This window comes from Triturus cristatus, chromosome 4_2 (genome assembly GCF_964204655.1).
Source record: "Triturus cristatus chromosome 4_2, aTriCri1.1, whole genome shotgun sequence".
In the NCBI taxonomy this organism is placed as follows: domain Eukaryota; kingdom Metazoa; phylum Chordata; class Amphibia; order Caudata; family Salamandridae; genus Triturus; species Triturus cristatus.
In genome coordinates, this window is record NC_140586.1 from 190,787,603 (window position 1) to 190,806,430 (window position 18,828).

Below are 18,828 nucleotides of genomic sequence, written 5' to 3' on the forward strand. Positions count from 1 at the left end.
TACACTTACGGACCCCTCACTTCATATAGTTTTACCCAGGCAATTCATTGTTTTTGCTAGGATGTAGTGTCCCACCTGGCACCATGCAGTGACAAAGGTTAAGTCATCCTCGGCGACCCCTCACACCGAAGTTAGATAGTACTACTCCACTGGACTCAACCAAACATGGGAGTTCTTTGATATTATTTGCAGGGCAGCAGACCAAATTCCAGATATTTAATTAAAAACACCTAAGGGAAGATCTAAAGAATATTTTTTTATTTTGGAGTGCCCTTGATATAATTTTAAAAACACACAATATGTGGTTATTGGGTGGATTCAATGTTTCACCTAACCACAAATAGTTGCAGACCCAGGTAACCCATTCTTATAATGTAGTGTGCACCCTGGCACCATGCAGTGACAAAGGCTAAATGCACGCAGATGCATGGTGTGGCTAAATGAAGATAATGACAGGGGCTGGGTGGTGCACAAGCAGCAGTCCGAAGCATATGGAGGAAGGTGAAGCATTATGTGGTGATACTGGATAGGCTTCACCATGCAGTACTCTCACAATACCCAAAAGATGGTCCTTGAATTCAAAATAACAAATCCTTAGCTCAGTTCTGGTTGAGTGGCAAATAGCAGTTGGGCTTTACTAGAGGAACATGTGTTAGGCATTTAAGAACACCAACATGGATGATAAGTAATTGATACGACTCGAAAGAAATCTTACATCAATTTATAAAAAATAAAGCAGATTTTAATGTAAATTTAGACATCAATACAAAGTAAGCCAGATAAGTATAACTGGAGTTACAGATTTTAGAAGCAACAATGAATCAGTGCAAAACAGTACTGCAAAACGTGATCATTGCGGTCAATTGGAAAAAGCACTTGTGGCAATCGGTAATTTGCAGGTTGAAATGTGTGGAACAAAAGGAGAGTAAAGGTGATGCAGGTTTCAGGACCAAGCCATGACAGTTGTTTGATTTTACCTGGCTCGAGAAGCCTAGGTGCAGAGCTGTGCTAGCTGTCCTTGGTGCTGAAGCTGGAGCCATGGGAGGGAAGATTTTACTACTTACACTGTGCTAGTGGGGATCAGGGTGAAAACATTCGTTGAGGTGCAGGTTTGAGTACAGGGGGTGCTTGCTGTACTGGTGACCAACAAACCTTGGCAGCGGTAAGCACAGCAGAAAGTTATTTTGACGTCCGGAGGTCCGGGGGAACACTGTAGCCGCCTGAACCTTTGTGGAGTTCAGGACTACATTTCCCACAATGCTCAGGACCATCTACTTCTGGGCGGTCCCGTGGAGGGCTCAGTGGCCAGCGACTGTTTGATTCCAATGCGTTGTTTTTACCTGTAGTGGGCAGTGAACTAGTGACACTAGTCCAAGTTAGCCTGGTGAGAATTTTGGCTCTCAAAGGGGTCCCCCTATCTGGAGGAACAAAGCTTTGGTCCAGGATGAGTTGCAGTCAGGCAGTTCCAGAAAGGTTGCCATAGGCGCAGAGTATCACTCCTTTGGTTTGTGCAGCTCCTGTTGTGGCCTTGTTGCAAGTCAGATCAGAACTGAGGTTCTGTTATCAGGGATAGCCTTTATATCCTAGATTTTGGGGCGTTAGGGGTGTGGTTGCTAGTGACCAATGGGCTACTAGCCCCAGCAGCTAATCTGCCCCTGAGGTGACCACATTTGGTTGTGCAGATCACATTTTCTACCCAGAACCATCTATTCTACCACTTTTTAAAATGGCAGAAGTCTTCCTTAGTTGTACAGACCAGGTGGCCCACCCTAGAGGTGTGGCTAGCCTTCTGGGGGTGTACACCTCCTGAATAGCTAATTTTCCCACCTGCTCAAGTGCATATGTGCCTGAGGGCTGGGGGAGGGTTGTTTCCTCATTTGGGAGGCAGCCTGGTTGCATATCACAGTTGGTACAACCTTTGAAGCTCACTGCCTTGATGTGCCATTCACCAGCCATCCTGTCATGGAGTGAAGTGTGACCTCCTTCCTGTTCAGGCCATTGTTTCTGACTCCTGGGAGAGCTCACACCACCTGGCAGAGGGTCAGATTCCTGTATTGGAAGCAGCAGCTGCAGGCTGGCAGCCAGAGCACAGGAAAGACTAGGGCAACAAGGTGGGCAACCTCTAAGATAGCCCCCTGGATGCATGCCACATCGTCCTCAACACAAGATTCATGTCAGAGGTGATTAGGCGCATTGTTTGATACTAAACAACACATATTTAGGCGATACCATTGTGGAGCTGCCAACCTTGGGTTTGCCTGGGTGGCAGCCCATGTTATCCTATGGACCGTCTTTCACTTATAGTAACCTTTAATGGTACTATACACTAGGGACTTATAAGGCGGTTAGAGTATTTGCAAACTGTGGTTACCATTTCACACATATCAGTTTTAGGTACAGAGCACTGGCACAGGGGCCTCGTTAATGTTACGGGAATTCTTCACCTACACAGAACTATGCGCAGGAAAGCAGGACCTCGGTGTATAGGGGTGTACCAACCTATCACCTTTGTGCCCAAAATCCCAAAATAGCTAGCTATAGTGCCTCATTCGTTTTCCTCCAAAAATCACAAAGCTACAAATGATTAGACAACCCAGTACACAACACTCCTGACTCTCTCAGGAATCGCGGTAGCAAGACCTACCCTTTCGCTCGCTCACTCGTACTTGTCCACAATAAGAATTGGCAGAGTCACTGTAATAGTTCAAAATGTTTATTTTAACTATCGTGCCCTACAATACAGTATACGAGCCACTACCAGCAGCAAAATTCATAAACTCAGAACAATTAGCAATGTTACAATTCCATAGAGTACAACGCTGGGGAGTCATTATATAAAGACAGTGGAAAAAGGACTATAAGGCCTAACCACCCTCCCCTTGACTGGAAGAAGTTTATTATATAAAAGAAGATCTCTGGGCTTTGTCAGCAGACCCCTTACCTTAAAGCCTAGATGTAAGGTTTACATCATAGGAACAGCATAGCTCTTCTCCATGGAAAGGGCTCTCTCCAAGTGTGTGTTAAAACAACATGCATCCCCGTAATATCAAAGCACGAGTCTCCAGCTGTGCAGCTGTGTTTAGCATGTTATGTCTAGGTGCTAGGGACTGACCAGAACAGAATAACAAGGGGCATTGTTTATCGACCTTGCACAACGTGTTCAGACTAAACTCCAGGAACTCAGCAGAGAACGTGAAAGGCAGACAGTTCTCATGTGAAAGGCATAAACAGAGTCTTGCAAAAATAAAGTCATGTAGTAATGTGCGCAAAAGCAGCATCATGGCAGCAAAGCTCATGCTAACTTAGCAATGTCGACAATGAGCCTAAGGGCCATATAACACCCTCCTCTTGGTAAGGTCAAAGGACATAGACAAAGGACCAAAACCAAGTTCAAAAGCCAAGCAGACTTCAAAGCGTTGGAAACAAAAAATAATTTGGGATTTTTTAAAAATAAATCTAATAAAGTGCTGTCTCCGTGATAATGTTATTATGAAGGAGGTGGTAAATCCATCAAAGTATGTGAACTTAAGAATGCAATTCCCTCCAAAAGATCATCCCTATCGTTAGCAGAAAAAAGGGATGCCATCCAATGAAGTAGGTTGAAGGAACAAATGTGCTCCTCGTAATCTGATGCTTCCAAAAGTATAACCGGACAACTTGAGTGATATTCGATGAAACTCTGATACAAGAGGTTCTGCGCAGCCGCACAGATATCCCATTCAGCCAATACTCCAAGTGCTGCTGCACACGCCATATGGCAATCCCCAGAACAAGCCTAGTCATGAGTCTCTAAGGGACCCATTAACTGGTTAAAATCCGGGATTGGACATGACGTATTGGAGAGGCATAAGTCCATGGCCCAATCAAAGGGGCACCGTTGACAGTAGAACACTGGTTGCACGCAAGTAAAGTAGGCAAAGTGAAAAGTTAATCCATAACTCACGCCAAGCGTTGCTAATGGCAAGCATCCAAAAACTTGTTGCATTCGATATCAGTACAGTTGCAATTGGCCTGGTCTGTGCATTACCACAAGATGAGCAGCCATTGCGCAGCAGGAACAGAAGAAGCAGGATTCCACCAGCTAACACTAGTAATAAGGGGAATCCTCCGAAGACGCTGGAAAAAGTAGAATGAATAAAAGCCGGTATTACTCCAAATATCGTCTGAAAGGAAGTCACAAGGCCGGATCCCACTTGTTTAAAAAAATGTGCAAGGCCTTTAGTGTCAGACGCAATAAATATTTTATGTATAAGCTCCCCAAAGTAAAGCGGGAGGTTAGCGACTGAATCTCGCTAGAGGTCCTAGCCACCTGTAACTCAAAGGTCTCTCGAGCTGAAGTGAGAACCACTTCTTGTTGGAACAACAGCGCTGTGAGCCTGCTTAATTTGTTGAAATCTGTTTTCAAAGTCGAAATGGAAGGCCAAATAGAACTATCTACCCTCCCATGCGGGGTGGAAAGAGCACATTGCTAAAACAAGTAACACGCTGTGAAACTGTTACTAAATACAGGATTCCTGCCCGTAAACCACAGCAGTCTTGGTTGTTCAAAATAAGATAACCGCCGTTAGAAAGCAGGGTAAAAGCGGGAATTATTGATGGCACTGGCGTTCCTTTTAAAAAAGAAGCGAGATTAGCTGCCGATACATTACACGTGCTGTGCAACCTAACGTGTTTACAAACCAGGGAATGTCCTACTGTGGAATCGCAGTCCTCCCTGTTAGAAAAACTTCCTTATCCTCCCGCTGACATCTGTAAGTGAAAGGTAGGGACCATAATTCATGGAGAAATGCACTGCCCAGTTGTTCAAAACAGCCAGTCGGAAAATGTTGCATGCATGATTTAAATTGAAACAGCAAAAATGGGAGAGCTATAGCCCCATGAATGAATCAAACAGCAAAGTCCGTTTCCGCTACAGAGAACGGTAAGGTCTCCAATTGTTCAATATGCAACAGTGTATAGGCAGCATCCTTCATGGACATAAATCTCTATTTATCAGTTAGATTAAATGGTAGATACAAAGCAGAAGCATTAAAATAATCCCAAGGGACCTTTCCCATTTTAAGGGTCTGTAACTTCCAAGCAAACTGCATAGCTGATCTTAATTCATTTTGACCATGATACAACACAGATACATCACTCTGAACAATATCGATAACAGAAGAAACAATATTATCCAATGTATAAATGCGTGAAGAAAGTGTATTGATGCAATTGTCGACTACGTCAAGGACTTTTTCTAAATTGGCTTGATCAGTTTGGTGCCCGACGAAGAGCTGCCTCAATCTGCAAAAGTTTCCAAATTTCGTTGTAAGCGGCATAAATAAATCTCTTAGATCTAGGAGTCCTAGGTCCTAAGATAAAATCAGCCAAATTGATGTCGCTCGACAAGAGCTTGAGGTGTTGTTTCACTGATGATAAGGTGGAATGTTCCAACCATTGTTGGTATAATTTACCTACCGAGTATGTGGTGACCTAATGTGTAAGTGGATAACGAGGATCTGGTCTAGTCTGTGTGAAATCAGGTGTTACATTATAAAAACGCATTTGACATGCATTTGAATTTGGTTGCCACACCAACCACCCGGATGAATCAATTTCAGAGACATTGAAAGTGTCTTTTCGAAACAATGCCTGCAAAGCATCGATAGTATAATTCGTCTGAGCATAGCAATTTTTGTATTCCACTAAAGACGGAATGGATGGGATATTTACATTTTTTACAATTGCCAGGCCGAAACAAGTGGTTTGGTACACAGTATCATTTAAAAATAAAATTTGAGTTGGGACCAGGCAGGCACGATGTAATGCTTCAGTTCCCTGAACCTGCCACTGTTGAGTGCCCCAGATCGATTTTAACTCGATGGCCTCTTTTCAGTGATCATAATCCTGTTTGGCCAATTTAGTCCTAAAAGAGTTGGAGTAAATAAATTTAGTGTGGGTCAAGATACATTTGGCTTGAGATGACAATTGTAGTTTCAAGAAATAGGATTCCGGATTAGACGTGTCATAATCGGTAAAATATGTGAACTTATCTTTAAGAGTTTTAGAAATCCCTTGTACGGGAGTAGGACAATGTTCCCATTGAGTGTAATTAAGAGCAGGTCTTAAAGTGTTTGTTTTATGCAAAATGTTATGCCCATAATGTTGATAACAGAAGAGATCGGCATAATTAGCAGAATTTAAATACAAATCTTCAGCATCAATAGAAACATAATATTTTAAATCTGAAAATAATGAATGTACTGCTTGCACATCCCAATCGTCAGAATGTATGTCCAGTGTTACCACATCTCCTAATGAGACGCAAAACACGTATGGCACCCTGAGCACCTCAGTCGGACCGTGAATGTTGAAAGCTACTTTGCCCCAAACAATGCCATCTGCAACCGGGAATGCGGAAATGTTAACAAGTGTCTGATCATGTTTCATGATATGGGACGATGTGAGAGGGGCTGGAATTCCATCGACCAAGTTCACAGCAGAGTGTTCTGGCAAATAATGACTATTGATGAGTAAGACGAACACTGTCACAAATCCTATTGACATGAAGAGGAAAATCAGGATAAGCACCAACCAAATGTAGGCCCATGGAAGGACCGGGTAAGTCTTTTTGAACCAAGATAAGAAACCACTTCATTTAGTTGGTGGGACTGCCAAACTGGAAGTCGAGGAGGATGAGTCATAAGAGAAGCTGGCATGGTCCCCAAAATAACCGTTTGCATCCCTCTATATTAAAGGTGGGTGGGAAGTATCAGCGTGATGTTGTCGAGGATTGCACTTCCCTCTGGGACTCACATGTGGGATACGTATACTCGACATCTGTGGTGGAAGAGGATGGAGGCAGAACAGACGAAAGGTCAACAGCAGTTTCCATCTCACTCTCACCGGTACAGGGGCTTTAGTCGTAGACATTGAAAGGACTGGATTCAAGGAAATAGTGTTGCAGGAAACAGCAGGTGTTACACTCTTCAGAATTGGCCAGGCGGTGTAACTTGACGTTGTCCACTGAGATGTATCTGTTGTCTTTGCGACCAGTTAAAGGTGGTAAAATGAGTATACGAGTACCCTTCAATCCAAGGACCGGAAGTGGTACACGATAAGAGGGACCAAATTCTTTCTTGTGCTCCAGCTTTTCTCATACCAGATCTCCAATCTTGGGAAGCCAGCCGGCAACTGGAATCAGCAATGCTGCATCATTGAAAGAGGGTAAATGTTCAGTTGCGTAGGTGTCACGGGTCTTTTGTAGATCCTGTAACACAGTAGAATGATTATCTACATCAAAGGTTGCGGCCGCTGCCACAACGTCTAGACCATCAAGGTCTGGCACAAACATTTTAATGCCAAAGAGCATTTTGTATGGGGTCCGCCCATCAAGAGATCTTCTTAGGAGATTATTGAGTGCACGTTGAACACCATACGAATGGGCCAGCCAGTTCCTGCCAGTACCTAAGAATCTAGCTGTCAAGGATTACTTTACGTCACGCTTCATTCGCTCCACAATTGAATTGCCCTCAGGCATGTATGGAGACGAAAACTGCACCAGCACCCACATTGACTTCATGGCGTCCTTGTGCGCCTTAGAGGTGAACGCTGGACCTTGGTCAGAATGGAAGGTGCCACAGGGACACATCCCGACAAAGACACGCACATCCCTGATGACATTTCGAGCATCAGCACTGCGTTGTGGCCAAACCCAAAAGAATCTAGTGCACTAATCAACTGCAACAAATATATATTTATAAGCAGTATCAGAAGACAATGGACCCCAGTGATCAAGATATACACTGCCAAATGGTTGATTGGAAATACATAGTTGTGTTTGAGGTGGGTGTGTGACCGTAGACGGTTTAATTTGTTGAAAAATGTCACAGGAGAGTACATAATTACGGGTCTGTTTATATAAACCACGCCACCAATAACATTGCTGCAAGATTGAGACTGCCGCTGACACACCGGCATGAGCAGAAGCCATGCCCTTGTGTGCGGCTTTGATCAGAGCAAGTCTGCGGTCCAAGTTGGGAATCAGCCGATCCCCAACTGAAGGAATCTTAGCATAAGGAACTTGTTCGGGAGATATATGATAAGAGTTTTTCGATGGGAAACCCTGAGGATAAACAGTTCCCTCTCTCATTGCAGCTACCGCTGCCGGAATATCATTATCTATTTTAGTCATGGACCTTGTAACTGCTGCTACGGAACACATGGCTACTGCCGAATTGGCCGCTTCTTCAGCCGAAGAAATACCAAGAGCATGTGCTCCCACATGCTGATGACCAAGAATATATATAACATGTGTGAGGGGCAGACTTTGTTTAAGGTCTGCCACTCGAACCCAAAGCGTTTTATGCTTAATTGTGCTGCCTTTAGAGTCTCGGTAGTCATTCTGAGACCAAAAGAATAAGTTGTCATTAAAAGACTGAACACAGTAATAAGATTCGCATACAATAAGAGTATTCACATTAGGATCAGCAAACTCGAGAGCTAGAACAAGAGCACGCAGCTCTGCGAATTGTGCCGTACAGTCTCCAAGTGCCTGAGTATGCACTATGGAAGACTTAAATTCTCCATTGACAATTGATCCAGCAACAATTGCGCCAGCCGTTAAATAAGCGTGTTTGGAGCCGGTGGCAGGTTGAGCCGAGCCATCGGTATAAATGATACATTCGTACTCTTGTAAAGGAAGCAACGACAATGGAGGAGGATGAACATGTTCATGCTGTAAAAACTCCTGTCTCTATAGTGCAGTGTCAAAGATAAACGTGACATCAGAGGACGTCAAAGACGTAGCCCATTGTATCCAACGGGGATGCAGTGCCTTAGAGTTAGGTACACTTGCCTTAGTCACAGCCTCCAAAGTATGGAAGGGCGTGACCATAAGAATGCGTTTACCGTGTGCCAGTGAGCGTTCCTTCAGAACTGCCATCTGGACCGCTGTCAAAACGTTTCTCAAAATTGGAAAACGCATTTCAGCTGCAGTGTATAACTGTGATTTGTATGCAATAGGTACTGTGTCTCCCTCATTGAACATCAAGTAAGTGAAACCCACCGCCCCTAGCATTATACGTATCACCAGGTTCGTGGTGTTATCACGCGTCAACAAGTAGTTAGTTGCAAGAATGTCAGATTGCAATGAATGTAGGGTAGAGGTATGTTCTGGAAGCCAGCTGGCAGAAGAATATGTTGGTTGTATCAACCCATAAAGCGGTTTGATACACTGGGCATAATCGGTAATGTATGTCATTCCAAAATTAGAAAATCCCAGCACAGACTGAAATTTCTTCAGTGTAGAAGGGGGTTGCAATTGTACACATTCCTCCAGGCTAACCCCTTACCTTCATTATTAAGCTCATAGCCCAAACAGCTATGAGCTTGTGAGATGTGCGATTTTGCATAATTGAACTTGTATCCATAGTCGGCAAACGAAAAAAGGATTCGGTCGACTCGGACAAGATGTGGCATAAGTTCATCATCCATCAGATAAATGTCATCAATGTACGAGAACGCATCTAGATCTATGTTGTGCAACAAAGACACAACACGTGCAGCAAATGCCCTGGGGCTGTTTTTATACCCCATAGGCAAACGCGTACATTTTTTCTGATTTCCGACGGCGGTAAATGCTGTCAAGTCACGGCTCTCAGGAGCGAGATTATGACTGTAGAAACCATTGGAAATGTCCAGTGTAGTTTTGCATTTTTTACAAACAAGATTGTTCACCAGAGCAGAGCTGTGTGCGTTTTGCACTGCAAAAGTGCGACAATGACTATTCAAATTCCAGTAATCCAATACAATGCGATATGAACCATCAGGCTTTGATACCGTAAAGAGAGGATTATTCATCGGTGATATACATGATTGAATCACTCCTTGATACTTTAACTGTGTTAGGATGTCACAAACGTGAGCCTTAGCTGCACGTCTGAATGTATATTGCGGTTGTGGCTGTGGCATAGATCGTAAAGGTATCTCATGAGCTGGTGAATCAATATCCCAGCCTACCTGATTACGGTACACTGCCGGGGCAATGTCCAAAGCCCACTCAGCTGCGATAGCCGTCGCATGTTCCTGAGGGTCATAACGTGAAAAACTCAGGCGTATCATGTCCTCCCCTCGAGAAGCGGCTAACACAAAGGGTGGAAGCCAATCTGCCTCCACTAACAAAATGTCATACGAGGAGGTTAGATTCTCCCAGAAAACTGCTTTGATTGGACGCTGTATATCACCTTCAATTTGAAAAATAATCTCATTGAGCCTATCCGGGGGGCAACCCAGGTATCTGCTGTTTCTACTGTAATGAATGTATCAGTTGCTGTCACCTCCAGACAGGGACGCAGTGCCTCACGCACTATGGTAACCTCCGCCGCACTGTCGAGCAGAGTCACTGCCCATGTCCAGTCTAGGAGTCGCGTTCTCACCGTCTGAGGCATATCTCGCGGTTAAAGCGGCAAACTTTTTCTTCTGATACGGGGGTCAAAAACGAGGCAGGTCCTCTTGTTTGGCTTTAACGTCAAACTGTTGAGGTTGATCTCGTCCCTGTTGTGTGGCCCGACCCTTGCCAAAATCCTGGCACTTCCCACAAACGACGTGAGAGTCTGATGTGTCCTGTAAAGAACGAGGAGAGCGTTGATCAGGGACCTGAAATCTATCAAGAGTCTTAATTTTCGCGTAGTCGTGCTAGTCATAAGTACGCTCAGAAGATTCAGGTGTCGGTGAACCAGCACGCGAACCTTGCTTCTGTTTTTGCTGCCCCAGTTTCTTATTTTTCCAGTTCTTATTAGGAAAGAACGGGCGACTGTCTTTATCAGATTGTGCCTTTTGCATTTGAGATTGCGTCTGCGTTTGAGTAAAAGGCTTAACTCCCAGACTATTGCGGCCTATAGTCTTATAAGCCTTTGCAATAATATTTGGCAATTCACGCAGCTTGTCTGCGACAACGACAGCCTGCAAGCGGTTAGCCACTTGTAAGCTTACAGCATCACCCTTGACATTGGCAAGGATCATATCAGCAACCACGTTGAACACCCCCACCAGTCTCATTCCCAACTCCAGAGCTGCTTCGGCCCTGTGTTCATCTTGAACACGTTTTATCACGGAAGGCAGTACAGTCATGGAGGGAGTGCCGAAACACTTCGAATATACTGCTGCAAACACCTTGCCCCAGGTGTTACAATCAGCTAGTCGGGAATTAAGTCTTAAGGCAAACTTATAGTCAAGATCCTGTAATTTTCCACAGGAGTGGTATTTGGAAAAACAGCCTCTAGTTGTCTAAATCTTTCAGCAAGCCAATAAGGGAACTCATCCTTATTTTGTGGATGCTTGCCCATCACTGACACTGAATTAACCATAGGGGACTGATGGTTACACCACCAGGTCCAGCAGGCTGTGCAGCAACGCCAGGTGGTCCCACCTGAAAGTTGCGCGACATGAACTGTATGACAGCTCTATGCACACATATCACAGATGTATGTAATATGGGCAGTTCCGCAAACGTCGCAGTTGTCAGATAACATGGGTGTGGGGTATACCCAGCCAAAACGGGCCATGTGGCCCCATCTATTGATAAAGGGCCTAAACAGACCAGCGTTATTGAGTGAGGTAGGGCTCCATTAAACTAAATTTGGTGTTGCCAAGCTGTGAGCGGAACCTCAAGAGTACCATACGATCGATTTTCCTGCAGAGTCGCTGTGGCAGTATACTCGTGATCCAAATTGTCTGCTCCATCGACTCCCGGAAAGGTGACCCAAGAATAAAATACCTCAAAGCGGAAAGCTGGATCCGCCTCTACAGCAAAAATAAGCGCAACACCTGAATCAGGTACTCCATATTGTTGCAAATAAGTTCTGAGCAGTGAGTGGTTAGGAGGTGTTATGGCAACCGCCATAATGAATAAGAGAGAATAACAATGTATGCGTGGCAGCGCAACAAAAGGTTAAAATAAATAGAACAACCTTTTAAAATTCAAGCTTGAAAAATCTATAACATATATCACAATATAGGAAACTATGCCGTCATAGCAGTCTCCGGAAACAGAAGTGAGGGTTTTGTGGACAAGCACAAGCACTATTCAAGAGTCTCACATATAAGATCAAGACCAAACGTTGGTGGCGCCATGTTGCGGGGATTCTGCACCTACACAGAACTATGCACATGAAAGCAGGACCTCGGTGTATAGGGGTGTACCAACCAATCACCTTAGTACTCAAAATCCCCAAACCAACCAGCTATAGTATCTCATTTGTTCTCCTCCAAAAATCACAAAGCTACAAATGATTAGACAACCCAGAACACAACACTCCCGACTCTCTCAGGAATCGCGTTAGCAAGGCATACCCTTTCGCTCGCTCACTCGTACTTGTCCACAGTAAGAATTGGCAGAGTCACCGTAATAGTTCAACATGTTTATTTGAACTATTGTGCTCTACAATACAGTATACGAGCCACTACCAGCAGCAAAATGCATAAACTCAGAACAATTAGCATTGTTACAATTCCATAGAGTACAAAGGGGGGAAGTCATTATATAAAGACAGTGGAAAAGGGACTATAAGGCCTAACCACCCTCCCCTTGACTGGAAGAAGTTTATTATATGAAAGAAGATTTCTGGGGTTTGTCAGCAGACCCTATACCTTCAAGCCTAGATGTAAGGTTTACATCATAGGAATAGCATAGCTCTTCTCCATGGAAAGGGCTGTCTCCACGTTTGTGTTAAAACAACATGCATCTCCGTAATATCAAAGCAGGAGTCTCCAGCTGTGCAGCTGTGTTTAGCATGTTATGTCTAGGTGCTAGGGACTGACCAGAACAGAATAACATGGGGCATTGTTTATTGACCTTGCACAACGTGTTCAGACTTAACTCCAGGAACTCAGTAGAGAACGTGAAAGGCAAACAGTTCTCATGTGAAAGGCATAAACAGAGTCTTGCAAAAATAAAGTCATGTAGTAATGTGCGCAAAAGCAGCATCATGGCAGCACAGCTCATGCTAACCTAGCAATGTCGACAATGGCCCTAAGGGCCATACACTAGGGACTTATAAGGGGTTTAAAGTATTTGCCAATTGTGGTTAACATTTCACACATATCAGTTTTAGGGACAGAGCTCTGGCACAGGGGCCTGGTTAGCAGGCTTCAGTGCTCTGTCAAAGTCGAAAACCAGCAACTATTAGTCCAGATGGGGGCAAAAAGTGGGGAGGAATCTGCAAAAAGGCCTGTTTTCTTACAACATAGTTATTTTTTTTGTTCTATTAAGTGGTGCCCCCGAAGTGGTTTCCTACCCTGTAAGCGCTACATCATGAAGTTATCACCTTCCAGAGATGAATCACCTGGAATGCCAGCAAAGCCTGGAGACAAACATGTTCCCTTTTGTGCTTATCTCAAGATACGAGAGAACAGGGGTACAACTTTGCCCTCCTCCTTAGCCTCCGGCATGTCATGCCAGATTTAGCGAGCCACTCAAATTATTGGTTGGATTCAGGCACTGTAGGCAACCTTAACCTGGTGTCCACGAAAGATGATTGTAGTTGGGAGTGTGCAAACGTAACACTGCTCTTGGCGGGAAAGACGACTAATGTCTTACAGAGACCTCTGCTGGCCTTGGTATGGAGTTCTGTTGAAGTAGCAGAGCATAAGTATTGCTGATGGATGCTGTATTCAGGTATGGACTGTAAGCTCTGCCCATTCTCCACCCGGCTGCGCCCATTCTCTGCCCATCTTTTTAATTGGGTCCTGTCACTGTCCTTTGTAAAGCTTGGCCTTCGATTTGTTAATAGGCTTATTAGTCCCTTTCTCTCTTCTGTTGTTACCTCCCATTAGGACACCCTCTGTTACATGTGTTGTTACGCTGTAGCTTTTAATTACAGCCTCTGCTCCTCCGTGTCCCTAGTATAGGCCAAGCATGTAGTGTAATACAGGTGTCACTTGCACTTACTTTGGAGTTTGCCCCCAGGTGAGTTTCCTGGAAGAACACTTTTTGATACGTCTGCTTCAATTGGACATGACTTTTCTAGGGTTTCTGTGCTGGTCTCATGCCACGTACAATCCAATCCAAGTCATAGCTGTGAATTTACCCTGTGAAATCATCTGCCGTATGGGTAAGTGTGTGAGTTATACTAATAAGGCAGGTGAAACCTGTATCGATGATATCAGTACAGGCCTCTGTTATTCAGTCTCGTCCAAATGCATCAGGGAAATTCCTTCTAAGTGGACAGAACCCTCTCCCAAAACTAACAGTCAGATATAAAACAGACACCCGAACAGCAAACTATGACCACAGAACTGGGTGCTCTATGTAAGTGTGTATTGAAATTTTAACTGTGTAGTTGAAGTGTATTTTAGGGGAAAAATAGATCATGTGGTCTGAGGGTTGGCCTGTGCCTGGTTCCATAATGTGACTTTGAAATATATAGCTTTGAAGGGGAGAAGTAACGGTCGCTGGTATTGTGAAGTGGTGGGGCGGGGTATGTAAACTAACATTTTTTTTTATAAATATTAAAATTACACTTACCTGCTCTAACGGCTGCCGCCTTACTCCCAATCTTCCCCTCCCCGACGTCCAGGAACTACTGCGCGGGTTCCCAGCTCCCAATCCCAGCGCTGCACACATGCTAGTAGTGCATGTAAGCAGCGCTGGGATTGGTCTAAGCACCTCGGTTCGGCGCTCAGACTTGGACTGGAAGCCTGTGTTGGTTTCTCCACCTAGCTGTACAACACAGCTAGGTGGAGAAAGGCTAAATGCGCATGGCGGTTTGGTCGGTCCCAGAGGGCTGACCAAATTGTCATGCCCACTTGGCAGTGCCCACCACTCCCCCCTCCTCCCTGGTGCTGCAGCTGCAGCTGCAGCTGCAGCGTCAGGGTAAATGGCCCCGCCCCTCCCTTGAGCCGAGCCTGTAGGACAACAAATAAAGTAATAAAAATGTTTTATTATCATTGTCTTTTTGTTGGTTGCCTCTGCTGGCTTTCAGCAGGGGGGCGACGCACCTCTGCCATAACGGAGTAGCCGCCCCTAAAGGGGAGCCCAGTCTATCCAAACCACTGCGACCTATACACTGCCTTCAGTGTTATCCTTGTACAAACACCAGATATTTGGAGCAACTGAGGCGATATACTTATCAGCGTGACACCTAACCTACCATCGCCACTGCAGTGGGCTTAGTTAGGCAATACAATTAGTCTTTGCTAATAAATAAATAAATCTATTTAATATTTCTACAGGAATGTGAAGGAAATATTTTCAGGGAGCCCAGCCCTAGAGCCCTAATGGAGAATCCACCCCTGGTCTTTGCACTAACTGCTCAAGCATCATCATAGTCTCTGCTCTGCGGGAGAGATGTTGGTCCCATCGAAATGAACCTTCAATAAAATGGCTTGATTCGACGTACACTTGGTGGACGAAATAAATACATGTTGCCTTGGAATGACTGAGGTAAGACACCTGGTGCTGCGGGAGTTTACCCACCATTTTCTCCAAGGCAATACTCATTTGCACCGTACAATGGCCAGTGCGCTGGTTATGCAAACTTCAATGTCTACCAGTGGCTGCTGGTGAATGAGTGGTGGCACAAGCAAATCAATTATTTCGACCCACTGACAGGCATGTGAGAAACCAGCAATGCCTTTAGGGTCAATGCCAAAGCTCTCAATCATGGCTCGTTATAAATAGTGTTTATAACAGAGCACGACTGAGAACTCTGGAGTTGAAGCTGAAAGCAGTGCAGGTTTCTCACAGTGCCTGCCATTGGGACATAAAAGTAAAAATTAAATGTGTACTTACCCACTGGCTCGCCTCCTCTGATCCTTGGTGTTCCTCCAGTCCGTCGGAGCACGTCGATTCAGAGCCATCTCCCCTAACCAATCCAGTTGCTGCTCTACTGCTGTTAATAATGTTAAGCTGAATAAGAGAAGCACCAGGATTGGTTGGAGCGACTGGCTTGATGCTCGCTCAGGCACTGGAGGCCTTCCACCCAGCTATCTAAGACAGCTTGCGTTGGAGAGGTTCAAAGTGCGCATGCCGGGCTGGCCATTGGCAGACAGCTGGCCAAAGTGACATGCATACCTTAAACTGGAGTGGGCACCACTCCTCCCCTGCAGCCAATCAGCAATAATGGCCCAACCTGCCCGGACACGCGGTTTCAGCTGGGAGCAGTGGAACATAAAATAGTAATAAAATCCTTTTATTACCATTTTATGTTTCACCTTTGCTGCACTCTCAGCAGTTGATGAACGCTCCTCCGCCTTAATGAAGGAGCCGTGGCTGATATCTACTCTCCGTTCATGTGTCAGGACTGTGTCAGAATTAACCTGTGAAGCGAGGCATAGGGTTATATACAAACAGTGGATTGGTACCAGCATCATAATAAGTCTTCACCCGTTTGCAGAGTTACTAATGGTCACAGGTGGAACTGCTACTGGATTCCGACTCTGCACCTTCCTCTTCTGCGGTGTCATCGTAAGGACTACAATTCATGGCTCTCATGGAAGCAGCGGCCATGATTGCCTCCCTCCACCCCTCACTGGCCTGTGAGTGGGAGGGAATGCATCGCAGAGATAGGCGGCGTGATGTTCTTAGGTTGCATCAATAATCTTTGCTCTGCTGGGACCCTGTCATTCGGTCAGTCTTCGATTAGCCATCTTTCCCACTTTGGTACTATACTATCCAGTCCCGAGCAATATCTGGCTCAGTGGTAAAGAAGGTGTGTCGATCTGTTACAAACCTCAGCCTGGTAAGGAAAATAAGAGCATATCTTAGGCCAAGAGCATGGAATTTTTCTTCATGCTCAAAAAGGGCTATCTATGATGTTGGACAGCCAGTGTGAAGTCCGGGAATATTATGACTTTAGAGAAGTATAGAGTCCCCAGTCCCCGAGATCTGGCTTTTTGCAGAATTGTGTCCCGGACATAGAAATTTAGAATCCTCACAGTGATAGTCCTATTGAAGTACTCACAGGAGGCCGTTTGGCAGAGACTGTTTGAGCTCTTTCAGCAATAAAGAACGATAAAGAACGGATAGTGGTCTTGCTGGACTCTCTCCCTTTGAAGCCAGGTTTTGATATATAACGTTACGTTGGAACCTCTGTGTTTTCTGTCATGGCAATTATACGCAGGTTATTACGCCAAGACCGACATTCAGAATCTTCTGTCTGCAAGGTCTTGCAGTTACTTCGTAGCACACAAGAGGGTTAGCTGTTCCTAAAGAAGTAATAAAATGCAGGAAGGAAATTCCAACTGCATACTCGGGTGGGGGAATCCATGTCGTTTAATCAGGACCGTGTGGTGGTTTATTAAAAAAGAATATCTATCCCTATCCAGATCAAGGGATGGGAGAATAGGGGTGCAGGTATTAATAGATTACCGACCTGTACACTCCTAGTAGTGAGAACGATAGAAATGGTGGAGGATAAACTTTTTGCGGTTGTTTTCCTAAATAAATCCAACCCACCTATTGTAAGGATTGTGTCACTTAGGTCGGCACAGGCGCTCTAGCTCGCCACATGAAATATTTCTCTGTGCGGCGTCCGGTGTAGTCACCTACCCCTTCCCCTGCTTGCCTACAGGGTTTGTGTCTTGCAGTTGCTTCGCCATGTCTGCTGTTTGTGGAAGAAGGTCACTCAACGATATTCCATTCTGTTCGGCTCTTTTCATTAGTTTACATTGATCTTCTCTGTGTAGGATAAGGTCAATGGCCATTGCCTCAATCTTAGTTTCCAGTTTCCCTTGTGTGCCCTACTTCTGTCAGGATCTGGTCAAGTATCCACTGATGCTTATAATGCCAGTAACAGCCATGCTTGGAAGCTATCCTGCAGAGCCGTACTGCCTCTTGACATTCTGTCTGTTTTTTAACATGCTTCTGCAGGTGTGTAGCCTGCCCATTAGGCTTGAAATATCTTCTATGGGCAGTATGTGCTGGGTCTATAGTGGGTTCCACACTTCCAGTTTAGCCTGCTTGTTAGACCCCGCAGAGCGCCCCAGAGGCTCCTCTGCTCTGTTTCTACTGTCGGGGCTGGCACAAGCAGCTAACTGAGTCATGCACCTTGGATTAGACTTTGGTCTATAAGGGATTGACACATGGGTCTGCAAAAATCAAGCAAGCCTACTTCTGCCGCCTTCCAGCGCCAAGTTACGACACAATAGTCCGATCCTGGTGGTCCTCTCCCTCAGAGCTTGCTATATGGTGACCTAAGCAGACTCCTCTTCTTGACACCATTAGATCAGCTCCCAGCACCCTTCAGAGGTCGATCCACACCAGGTACGCTCAGGTGTCGGGCTGCCCAACGCCAGAAGCAGCAACCATGGTGGCCAGGCACCAGAGTTCTACAGAAGCCCATCCGCCATGTTGGGCGGCTGGCTCTGCCCCTGCCCCTATAGTTTGTTAGTGATAGAGAAGCTCCTTGCCTCGGAGGCGAGCAGATGCACTAGGATCCCATTCTGGGATAGTTAAATAGTGAGCATGGTTTCAATGTTATTTTTTACTTAGATTGATGCTGCCAGGGACTAGATAGAGAACATGCAACAGAGAGGTTTTAAGGAATTTACAATGTGGGCAATTGCCCAGGGCCCCCACCTTCCATGGGCCCCCCTGGGTAACTAAACTCTCTCTCTATTTGACCTCTGTCTATTCTACTACTCTGTCCAAACCTCTCTGCCACCTCTAACTTGGTCTCTCAAAACAAGTGTCATCTTAAGGATCTTTGTGGTCTCAGACAAGACATATTTGAACTGTTTTTTCTTCACTTTGTTCAAATTTAACATATAATTTACTGTTGTTTAGCATGATGTGGGCTTGAAATGGGTAATACAATTCAGATTAGTTCTGCCCGGGGCCTCCAACAGCAT